Source organism: Myotis nattereri, assembly GCF_964212035.1.
Source record: "Myotis nattereri genome assembly, contig: HAP1_SCAFFOLD_202, whole genome shotgun sequence".
NCBI lineage: Eukaryota > Metazoa > Chordata > Mammalia > Chiroptera > Vespertilionidae > Myotis > Myotis nattereri.
Window position 1 is genome coordinate 6,475 of NW_027669590.1, and position 12,887 is coordinate 19,361.

The following is a 12,887-nucleotide window of genomic DNA, read 5'->3' on the forward strand; positions in this document are numbered from 1 at the left end:
GTTCAAGCAATGCCCCCATGTACTGACAGGTGTGTAAAATCTAGCTTCCTCGGGGATGTCATTAGAGACAGGTTTTCTTCTTCAGAGTCCTGTGGTGATGGCACAGGGCGTTTTGGCTAGGAAGGAAATCTTCTCCACCAGAACATTAGTGGCACAAGGGCAAGGACTTCATCGTATTGCCCACTGTATCCTCCAAATCTAGAAGCTCTAGCAAATGTGCAGTAGGTAATGGTTGGAAGGTAGGAAGAAAAGACAGAAGGACAGATGGAGTTGGGGGAGGAGGAGGAGGAGGAGGAAGGAACTTTAGAAAAACCAGCTCCTTTTGTAGCGATTCATACAAATGGGAGAGGGGTTGCCTGCCCTGGGGGAACCTATACATAGAATAACCACCTAAGGAACAGTGCTCAGCGCCCAGGCTGCGGGCAAGCTCCTGAACAGCAGGACACACCTCTACTTGGCCCCTGTGCCTGGTCGCCCTGCACTGCTGCTGAGCTGAGGGGTGTTAAATCGCCTTATTGCCCTGAGGTGGCAAGTCTAACTCTAAGGAAAAGGCACTGTTTTACCGCCTTGAGAGAAAGAACGATGTCAGAGAACCAAGTTCTTCACTTGTGTGACACATCTCAGAGTTAGTTACTGAACTCCCCCCATAGCTGATAATATTTTAAAGGGAAAAACACACACACAACCATGAGATCACTTGGTGGTAATTTTCCTGCACTAGTTCCATCATTAAAAGAGCCACATGGCCTTTGCACATGCTGACCCACCCTGACTCGTGCTGGTCAGGACCATTTCACAGCTCGGGCCACCGGCTCTGGCTCAAGACAGACCTGGGTTCAGGCTCAGCTCTGACATCTCCTGGGTGACCTGGGCAAGTTTTACAATTTTTAAAATCAATCTCATGTCCTTAATCTGTACAAATGGACAAACCATACCACTTCCTGCACTCAGAGGCTTGTAATGAGAAATGAATAAGATGATTTGATGGAAATACTTAACACAGGGCCTGGCACATAAAGAGTGGTCCAAGTCAGTTAGCCCCGGTGCACTAAGGCCTGTGCTAAGGTGGGGGTACAAAGATGGGTAAGACAGTCTCACACAGTTTGTGCTTCATCTGATGACAGACACAGAGTCCACCAGGTAGAACGGTGCGGAGGAAGAGGTGGGCTAATCCCTGTCAAATGCTTACCCCCATGGTGGGAACACGGGGAAGGACTGCAACAGCGATGTCAGGCTATGCATGCACCCATGTTCCCTAAGTGGATTACAGCGAAGCACTGGGCTCCACCCTGAGGGGCGTGGCAAGTGAAGGGGCCAATAGGCACGCAGCGCATCTGGCTGCGGATCCATAAGTGCCGGGCCCTGCACCCAGCAACTGCTTGCCAGTGGAGGATCATCCATAGCTGCTTACTCTGCCCTGTTGTTCCCCTGAGACCCCGCCCCACCCAAGCTATAGTAGAGGCTTTTGCATATGAATGCCCTGGCCCTTTGCAATCTGAAAATTACCTAACAAACTGCAGCTGGGCCAGACAGACCCAGAACTTCCAAGAGAAGGCCCAAGGCCCCACAGCAGCTTGCATTGCTTCACAGCTGGGCCTCATCTGGGCACCTCCAAACCCCAAACAAGGAAAGGAAATCTGCATATCTTTTAGTAGCTCCTGCTGGGTAGCCTCAGGCAGAAGCTAAATTAGCACCTCCTTAGATCCAAGAGCCAGTGTACCCAGGGGTCAGAGTGGGACCATCCAGATTACAACTCCTCAGATCCATAAGGGACACACTCAGGGGGAAGACTCAGTGAGCACCAAAGTCCCACTGAAGCAAGTCTTGCCCCAGAAGGGTGTCTTCAGCACAGAAGTTCTCCCACTGTAGACACAGCTGATTCTCACAGCCAATAGTCCTGGAGGTCAATTCCTCCCAGTGATACCTACAACAATCAAGACTTAACTACAAGACTGTGCACAAAGGTCACAAAGGGGTGCACCAAGAGTGTCCACCTCAGATAATTGGGGAGGCTGAGCCACTGGGCCCTATAGGACATCTAGCACACAAAGCCACTCTACCAACACAGGGAAGCATAAAAAAATGTGGAGACAAAGAAACAGGACACAAATGACAGAAATGGAGGAAAGCAAACTACTGGATATAGAGTTCAAAACCACACTTTTAAGGTTTTTCAAGAACTTTCTAGAAACCGCCGATAAATGTAGTGAGACCCTCAAGAAATCTAGTGAGACCCTCGAGGTTATGATAAAGGACCAACTAGAAATTAAGCATACACTGACTGAAATAGAGGATATTATGCAGAGTTCCAATAGCAGACTAGAGGATCGCAAGAATCAAGTCAAAGATTTGAAATACAAAGAAGCAAAAAACACCCAACTGAAAAAGCAAAATGAAAAAAGAATCCAAAAATACGAAGATAGTGTAAGGAGCCTCTGGGACAGCTTCAAGCACACCAACATCCGAATTATAGGGGTGCCAGAAGAAGAGAGAGAGCAAGATATTGAAAACCTATTTGAAGAAATAATGACAGAAAACTTCCCCTACCTGGTGAAAGAAATAGACTTACAAGTCCAGGAAGCACAGAGAACCCCAAACAAAAGGAACCCAAAGAGGACCACACCAAGACACATCATAATTAAAATGCCAAGAGCCAAAGACAAAGAGAGAATCTTAAAAGTAGAAGAGAAAGACAGTCAGTTACCTACAAGGGAGTACCCATACGACTGTCAGCGGATTTCTCAACAGAAACTTTGCAGGCCAGAAGGGAGTGGCAAGAAATATTCAAAGTGATGAATAGCATGAACCTACAACCTAGATTACTTTATCCAGCAAAGCTATCATTCAGAATTGAAGGTCAGATAAAGAGCTTCACAGATAAGGAAAAGCTAAAGGAGTTCATCACCACCAAACCAGTATTATATGAAATGCTGAAAGGTACCCTTTAAGAAGAGGAAGAAGAAAAAGTTAAAGATACAAATTATGAACAACAAATACACATCTATCAACAAGTGAATCTGAAAATCAAGTGAATAACCTGATGAACAGAATAAACTGGTGAATATAACAGAATCAGGGGCCTAGAAAGGGAGTGGATTGACTATTCTTGGGGGGGAAAGGGGTGTGGCGGATGCGGGAAGAGACTGGACAATAATCGTGCACCTATGGATGAGGACGGGGGGGGGGGGTGAGGGCAGAGGGTGGGGTGGGAACCGGGTGGAGGGGAGCTATTGGGGGGGGGAGAGGAACAACTTTAATAATCTGAACAATAAAGATTTAATTTTAAAAAAAGAAAGAAACACCATCCAGAACCCCCAAATAATGGAGACATGAACTAATAAATTATCATAGGTGTTGTTCAGTAGAAAACCACACAAGTGAATGGAGGTGGGGGTGAGAAAGTATAAAACAACAACAACAAAAAAAAAACAGGGCGGCCGAAACCGGTTTGGCTCAGTGGATGGAGCGTCGGCATGCGGACTGAAAGGTCCCAGGTTCGATTCCCGTCAAGGGCATGTACCTGGGTTGCGGGCACATCCCCAGTGGGAGATGTGCAGGAGGCAGCTGATCGATGTTTCTCTCTCATCGATGTTTCTAACTCTCTATCTCTCTCCCTTTCTCTCTGTAAAAAATCAATAAAATATATTTAAAAAAAAAAAAAAACAGGGCAGAAAGTAAGAAACCCAAAAAACACAAAACCCCCACCAATAACAACAACAAAACGGGCAGAAGGGAGGAAAAGATTTATTAGATTCTTTAAGAAAATGTCAGGTAATCTTCCCAGAAGGAGCAGTGTGTTGTGGTTGCCTCATATCAACTCAGCTTTCACGATCTTTCCTCACTCGTAGCTCTGAGCAAATTCAAGTTCTGTAGCATTTCAGCTTGGATAACAGGGCAGGAAGAAGGAAAGAAACTTTGGATTGTGGCTAAATACTTTTGAACTTGACAGAAAGTTATCAAATGCATTAATGGTTGTTTTAGTTGGATGAAAAAGAAAATAAAGGATCAAAGATTACTAATAAAAATGGAAAAGTTAGCATTTATGTGATGACAGAATTGTGGTAGAGGATATGTAGATATTACATTAATGTAATTTAGATATCCACCTTTTTCTCCTATTACCTTATCTGTAACCCTGGTCAAGTGGTTCAATGGGCACACAGGTACATGTACACACACACACACACACACACACACATGCACACACACACACTACATTTTCTAGCTGGTGTCATCTATTTGATCTTTGCTCTCAAAGACAAGAAAATGTATCCTTTGATTTTAAAAACAGCTCTAAAGGAATCCTTACAGCATGCAAAAACTTTGGCCATTGGAGCAAAACATGAACTTAGTCCATCTGATAAAAACATAATTCGGATCCAGGTTTTTGTTTGGTTTTTTTTGGTGTTTTTTTTTTCTTTTTTGAGTTTTGTATTTCTGTGCCTGGGACACATAAGCTAGCATTTTATAATGAAAGTTAGGAAAGTGTGGTCTGTGGTGATCTGTATGTTTACATCTGTCTCTGTATTTATGTTGTAGATATGGTATATGTCTACAGCTGGATGGTATTGCCAAGACTGAACTATAATTGCAGAATTGGTTTGTAAAGGAACTTACCCAATTGGCTTAAAACAAATGAGCACTTATATGAAACAGAGAGAACAGACATGAACCCAGTCACTTCCTAATGCGTGTGATCTAGCATCAGTCTTCAGTGACTGGAGTAGCTTAAGGTTGTTGGTTTAATTAAAACAGGCATGTCTTTAGAGAGAATGGCTAATCGCTTTGAGGTCTCATGAAGCCTTCAAGAAGTAATTTAAAAGTAATTGTTAAAGACAAATGAGATACGTGGGATAAGTTTTTAGGGGAAATTTTGTCAGTTTCCAATAAATCTTGGGTCACTTATGACAAAGCCTGATCAGGATGTTACGGTGACAGAAAAAGATTTCACATGAAATTAAGAGATGCATGCTTGGGAGAAGAAGGTATGAGGAATGAAGATACATTTTGTGGAAGGAAAGAGTAATGTTGTCCTGGACTAAAATGATTTTTCTAGAGCAGCGGTTCTCAACCTGTGGGTCACGACCCCTTTGGCAGTCGAACAACCCTTTCACAGGGTTTGCCTAAGACCAACCTGCATATCAGATATTTACATTACGATTCATAATAGTAGCAACATTACAGTTATGAAGTAGCAACAAAAATAATTTTATGCTTGGGTCACAACATGAGGAACTATATTTAAAGGGCCAGAAGTTTAAGAACTACTGTTCTAGAGTAAGAAAGGAAAAAGAATAAAAGCTGAAAGGCTTATGGAAGTTGATGGAAAAGGAATCTTGAAATCATATGTATGGGTCAGGTTGGCTAGTACTGAAATGGGTTTATTTAAGTGAACTTTCCTTGATTTCTAAAGTACCCTGATACCAAATTGAAATTTGGGGTTTTCTCTGTTAAAAAGGACAAGTTTTCTTGTCCTGATGGTACGCTCTTGGTAAGAGATTACAAAGGCAAAGGAAGGATTTTGTGTTTGGTAAAATTATTTCCTATGTTCTGTATGATCTGTTCTTTGCTTCGGTAACCCAGACTTCTTAATATTGAGTTAAATTTTGCTCCTAATGACTTAACTTTCTATAATTGCTTGTTAAGTCTTTAAATGGATGATTAAACAGATAACTAAAATAAGGAAATCTCTCTTTATGAAAGGGAGAAATGAAACTAATTAGGCCCATGCGATCTGCTAAAATCCTGACGTTTGGAAAGTAGATTTTAATCCAATTGTCCCTTCCCAAGGATAAAGGTGCTCCAGTGATGATTTATATGCATTCCCATTGGGTAGAAGCATTCCCACCTTGAAGGGCTACAGTTGAAAAAATTATTAAAATACTTGCAGAAAGCGTGTTTTCTTGTTGGAAAATCACCATGGAGCTCCACAGTGATCAGGGAACCCACTTTACAAGACAAAGTCTACACCAGGGGGCAAACTCTGGCCAATAATGCAGTGTATCATTCCCAGCCTTCTGGTTTTACAGCACAAACGTGAGGTAGTCAAAACTCAGTTGGTGAAATTTGGTTGAATCTTTTAGTCTGCCTTGGCCTAAAGCTCTTGACTTGGTATTGCTTAACGTAAGATCTACTCCCTTTGGTTAATGTCCATTGTCCCTGTTTAAAATTGTTTTCGGAAGACCTGTGAGGCTAGATCAGGGAATGTATGAGCCTGCCTTAAGACGACCTTCTAGCTTATTGCAAAGGACTTATAAACGCCCTTGAAACGAATTCACAGCTTGTAGAGCAATCTTTCCACAGCACACTCCCAGGAAATGAAGACATTGAAAGTCAAGACGCCCAAACTGGAGACAGGTCCATCAGAAGACCTCCCCACAAGGCGTCTCTCCAGGAGAGACCATGCCAGCTGTGGCTATCTAATCCCTGCACTACAAAGTTAAAAGGTATTAACTCTGAATTCCTGTTTCTTATTTAAAAAGGCTTCCACACTTCCACATCACTCACCTGATTGAACATCCCAGCCTATAGGCGACCTCAAGATAAAGTCATCCAGAGCAGACAACCACCCGGTCGCGACCCACAGGTTGAGAACCGCTGCTTTAGAGCGATTCCATGTGTTCAATGTATACAAAAAAATATATGGATCCTTTACACTTTAATGTAAGCACTGTTAACAATATTGTACCAGATTCATGAGATTGGGGGTAAATGGTGAAGAAATTGAAGTGTTCCCTTTCCATCTCAGAAAGGATGATGTATTGGAAGGGGAGGGATATTTAAAATGTCTCTCCCAGTGGAGTAACAATTAGGTAAAACCAAGATAACACTGAGATGTATGCTTGTAAATTTGGGAATATTGGGTCTTTAACCTTATAAATTTGAGCTTGCTTAATTGGTGTAATGTGCTACACATTAGTACAATGTTCATTAAGGTTTTGTCGTATTAGGGTCACTCTCCCTCCCCGGAGCACATGTCCTAAGGGACCCATGAGACTTGCAACCAGGGAAGGAATGGGCAGCGGCAGTTTGTCCTGGGCTAATCCCCTGAACCTGTCTCCAAGGCCCCCTTTTCTCTGACTTCTCAGTGAGCCCAAGCAGCCCAGCCTGGGCTCTCTCCTGTTGCTTCATCTATCCTAATCCCTTCCTCTTTGTTTCACTGTCCCCAGCCTTAATAAATGTACTCTCAAAATTCTTTTCAAATATTTTTTTTTATTTTATAATAAAAAAGGGAAGGAGGGAGAGGGAGAGATAGAAACATCAATGATGAGAATCATTGAGTGGCTGCCTCCTGCATGCCCCCTACTGGGGATCGAGGCTGCAACCTAGGCATGTGCCCTAACAGGGCACCAAAACACAAACTCCTGGTTCATGGGTCAACACTCAACCACTGTGCCACACCAGTTGGGCAAAAAAAGATTTTGTTCTATTAACCATTACAAAGTTCACAAACAAGTATTTCCATGCAAGGTAAACATTGCATGGAAATCTGAGTATGATTCTGGTACTACTGTGCATTTGAATGGTCCTTCTCAATTTCAACACTAGCTGGCCTTGGTACCACTCAGTTAGACATAATGTGAAATCTGACCAGAACCATTAATAGAATAGCCCACCTGGCCACTACAGCCATTCAAGCTCAAGAGACAACTTAAGATTCCTAAGCTTGAGTAGTCCATAACACCAGGATTGCTTGATTATTTGCTTGCCACCCAGGGAGAAGTTTTTTGGTTTTTTGTGGGGGTTGTTTTGCCACAGCCAATACCACCAGCTGTACCTGGGTAAATAACTCTTCCCACGTAGAATTAGAAAGAACCAAACTTGAAAACGCCTTAAACTTGCAAACTTTCTTCAGGGGTGTTCCAGTCTTGCCTCAAGCACCACTGGCTGGTTAGGATTTAAATTCTCTGATGTTTTTAGCTGACTCCCTACTGGGCTTGGAGATATTATAAAGTCTGGGTTGAAAATTGTTTTATTCGTTATTATTCTAATTTGTTCAACATATTTCATTGTCAGGCTTTTGGTGTTCTGTATAATCAAGTGTTTAAAGTCCCCTACAAAAACTCTAGCAGTGATTGCATGAAGAATGAAAACAATCCATTATGCCATTACATCCCCTCCAAATTGAATAGTAGTGGTGAAAATGGGCATCTTTGTCTTATTCCTGATCTTAGAGGGAAAATGTTCAGCTTTGCACCATTGAGTATGATGTTAGCTGTGGGCTTATCATATACAGTCCTTATGATGTTGTGGTAAGTTCTTCTATACCCACATTATTGAGAACTTTTATTGTAAAAGGATATTGAATTTTTGTCACAAGCCTTTTCTGTATCGAGATATGATTTTTACTCTTGGTTTTGTTGATGTGATGAATCACATTGTTTCACGAATGTTGAACCACCTTTGCATCCATGGTATAGATACCATTTGGTCATGATGTATAAGCCTTTTAATGTATTGGTTTTGATTTGTTAGTATTTTGTTGAGAAGTTTTCCATGTTCATCAGGGATATTGGCCTGTAATACTTTGCTGTAGTATCTTTTTCTGGTTTTGGTATCAGAGTAATGCCGGCCTCAAAGAATATTTGGGAGCTTTCCCTCCTCTTTAACTTTTTGGGATAGTTGGAGAATATGTATTACTTTTTTCAAGGTTTGGTAGAATTCACCTGTGAAGTATTCTGGTCCTGGGCTTTTGTTTATTCAGTTTTTTTTATTATTATTATTACGTTCAATCTCATTACTAATAATAGGTTTCTTCAGATTTTCTGTTTCTTCCTGGCTTAGTCTTGGAATGTTGTATACTTCTAGAAATTTGTCCATTTCTTGTAGATTGTCCAATTTCTTGACATAATTATTCATAATTTTTATTTTACGTATGGCAAGTCTACTATATACTGTAATGCAGATACAGAGCTACAAGTTCACAACTATTCATACAAGTATACAAAAGGATACAACCTACAATGGAACCAGCATCCTAAAGCTACCAAGATAAATCCTCCTACTCCCAACACCATATGATCTCCTAATTCTACTAGTTAACAAAAAATGTCCAAGGCCAGCCCAACAGATCCTTATGAACCATATAATACTGAGTCCCAGGTACAAGGAATATTCTGAACACCTAAAATTCCTAGGAGCTTAAAGGGCTTCCCCTTCCTGGACTTGCAGCTGGGTAGCATGGGGACAGCCGATGCCTCTAGTCCTGCCCTGCTCATGCCCAGGGCTGCCTTCATAGTATTCTTTAATGATCTTTTGTATTTCTGTGGTATTTCTCTTATTTCATTTCTGATTCTATTTACTTAGACTCTCTTTTTCCTTGGTGTGAGTCTAGCTAGAGGTTTGTCAATTTTATTTATCCTTTCAAAAAACCAGCTCTTAATTTTCTTGATTTTTTTATAGTTCTTTTTTTTTTTCCTTGTTTGTATTTTATTTCCACTCTGATCTTTATTATTTTCCTCCTCTACTTACTTTGGACTTTATTCTTTTTCTAGTTCCTTTAGGTGTAAAGTTAGATTATATTTGGGATTTTTTTCTACTTCTTGAAGTAGGCCTGCATAGCTATGAACTTTCCTCTTATAATTGCTTTTGTTTCATTCCATAAGTTTGTTTGGTAGCAATTGTTTAATCTCCATATTGTATTTTTCCCTGTTTTCTTCCTATAGTTGGTTTCTACTTTCATGCAATTCTGATTGGAATATATACGTGATAAAAATTCAGTCTTCTTGAATTTATTTAGGTTTCTTTTGTGGTCTATCTTGAAAAATGTTCCATGTGCATTTGAGAAAAATGTATAATCCACACTGGTTGGGTAAAATGTCCTAAAAATGCTTATTATATTAATCTATTCTAATGTGGCATTTAAGGCCATTATTTTCTTATTTTTTGCCCAATCTATCCATTGAGGTAAGTGGGGCAGTAAAGTCCCCAACTACTATTGTATTCATTTCTGCCTTTATATCCATTAATATTTGCTTTATAGACTTGGGTGCTCCTATGTTGGGTGTGTAAATATTTAAGATTGTAATATCCTCTTCTTAGATTGACCCCTTTATCATTATGTAATGTCCTTGTCTCATTTTACATTCTTTAAAACCTACTTTGTCTGATATGAGTATTGCTACCCCCAGCTTTCTCTTCATTTCTATTTGTAGGAGTATGTTTTTTAATCCATTCAGTTCCAGTTTGTGGGTCTTTCAACCTAAGGTGAGTCTTTTGTAAGCAGCACAGAGATGGGGCTGGGGTCTTGGTGTTTAACACATCCTGCCTCCCTATAACTTTTGATTAGAGAATTTAGTCCATTTACATTTAACATAATTATGGACAGGTATGTACTTACTGCCATTTTGTTCCGTTGATCGCTTTGCTGGTTTCCTTGAATGTTTTGCTGGGGTTCTGTAGCAGTCTATTTTAAATTGATAAGCATTTGAGTTCAAACACATTCTAAAACCACTACATTTTCACTGCCTCCCCACACTTTTTTATATCATACCTTTTTTGTTTGGAGTAACTCCTGATTATTATAGTTAATTTTGCTACTTCTGTCTTTTAATCTTCATACTGGATTTTTGAGTTGCTGATTCACTGTTAATTCTGTATTTGCCTTTATCTGTGATTCCCTCCCCCCCCCCCATGTTTCCTTATTTTTGGCATGGCGTTTTCTGCATAAAGACTGCTTAACATTTCATGTTAAGTCTGTTTAGTGGTGAACTTCTTGTTTTTGCTTATCTGGGGAAATCTTTATCTTTCCTTCAATTCTGAATGACAACCTTGCCAGGTATAATATACTAGATTGTAGGTTCCTTTCTTTCAGCACTTTAAATATTTCCTGCCATTCCCTTCTGGCTTGTAAAAGTTCTGCTGAAAAATTAGCTTATTAGTTTTTTGGGGTTTCCTTTTAATGTAACTCAATGTTTTCCCTTTGCTTCCTTCAAGATTGTGTTTTTATATTTAACTTTTGCCATTTAATTACAGTATATTTTGGTGTGGGCCTCTTTGGGTTCATCTTATTTGGAATTCTCTAATGTGGGTGTCTGTTTCCTTCCCTGGTTAGTTTTTGGCCATTATTTCTTAAAATGAACTTTCTGCCCCCCTCTCTCTCCTGGGATCCCTATAATGCTGTCCCATGGGGCTCTCATACTATCCTTATTTTCTTAAATTCTTTTTTTTGTATTATGATTGGGTGATTTTCACTATTCTCCCTGGTTGCTGATTCATTCTTCTATATTAACCAGTCTGTTGTCAGTTCCATCTAGTATGTTTTTCATTTAAGTTATTGTATTCTTCATCTCTGATTGATTCTTTATAATATTTTCTTTATTGAAGTTGTCCCCGAGTTCCTTTATCCTACTCTCAAATTTATGGAGCATCCTTATGACAGTGTCTTTGAATTTTTTATCAAATTATTTTTCTCCATTTCATTCATTTTTCTCTTGTTCTTCCATTTCATTTGATTTTCTGTGTTTGTTTCTTTCTACGAGTTAGATGAAATAGCTATCTCTCCCGGTCTTGAAAAATTGGTCTTGAGTAAAGTGGTGTCTGTGTAGACTGGATGGCTTTGGCAAGTTGGTTGGAGTTAAGGTGGGCATGTGCAGTGCCCGGGAGGCTACCTGGACAGAAGGAGCAGGTCTGGGTGACCTGTTGTTTTGGCTGTTCACAGCTGCACTTGTGTGTGCTATAGAACCTTGCTGGTTCTACTCTTGATCCTGGTGGGGCTGCCTGGTGTACAAAGGAGCACATCTAGTTGTTTTGATTGACTGCTGCTGGTCTGAGGATACCCGACCATGGGCACCGCATCACTCACTGTTGTGCAAAGCTCACCTTGTGGTTTGATGGACTGCTGCCAGTCTGGGTTGGGGTGCTCTCTGAGCATGTGCTGCAGCATTCTGCCAGCTCCCTCCCACTCTAGTAGGGGCCTCCCTCTATGTGCACAACTCGCTCTGGGGCCCCTCTCTGTGCATTCATAGGCATGTCCCATTGCTTTGATTGATTGACATGGAGGTCTGAGCTGGACTTCCCCCTGGGCGGAGCACAATGATGCCCTGCTGAGTCCCTTTCATTCCAGGTGGGGCTGTCCAGTGGGCTTGCACAGCAGTGGCTGAGCCTCAGTGCCCTGTTGGGCTCAGTGGATCTAACTCTGGATTGGTGTGTAGGGGGCAGGGCTGTGCATGCTTGCTATGCACCCCTTCCTGCTGGAGCTGGTTACAGGAGGGGTGACTGGGGATGCACTACTGTGGTCTTGCAGGTTGGCCAGAGCACTTGGGTAGAGTTCTCACCAATGCTACCCAAGTGTAAGGAGAATGCAAACGATGGTGCTCACCAGCTACTCCGATTCCTGGTGGGTTCCCTGATTCTGAAGAGCTCCTGTAGTTCCCATCTTCTCCAAGTGGCCTCTCTCTCTCTTCTTTGTTGTACAAAAGCTGCTCAGTTCTCTCTTAAAGACAACTACTCAAAATATAGATGTGCATTCAGTGTGTTCATGGGAGAGGCAAGCTCAGTGTCCTCTTGTGCTGCCATCTTGGACCTGCCCAAATTCGGGCTACTTTGGGGAAGTCACTAATCTCAGGCCCCACCATAGAATAGCTCTAGGTATTAGAATATACATATTCCACCATGAGTGAACCCAGGGGACCCATAAAGCCACATGTTGATTTACGAACATAATCTGCGTCCGGGGGGGGGGGGGGGGGGGGGGCTTTGTGTGCAAAAAGGGAGTACCTGGTAAGTTTAACCACCTACAGAAGAGCATCTACTTCTGTGAGGTCAATTAATGTCCAAGGCTAAGTGAAGAAAGAGGAAATGAAAGAACTCAGACTTTCATGCTTTTGTCTCAAAATTATCACACTTACCTACACACACCACACTGACATGGTTCCTCTGTCTCAAAA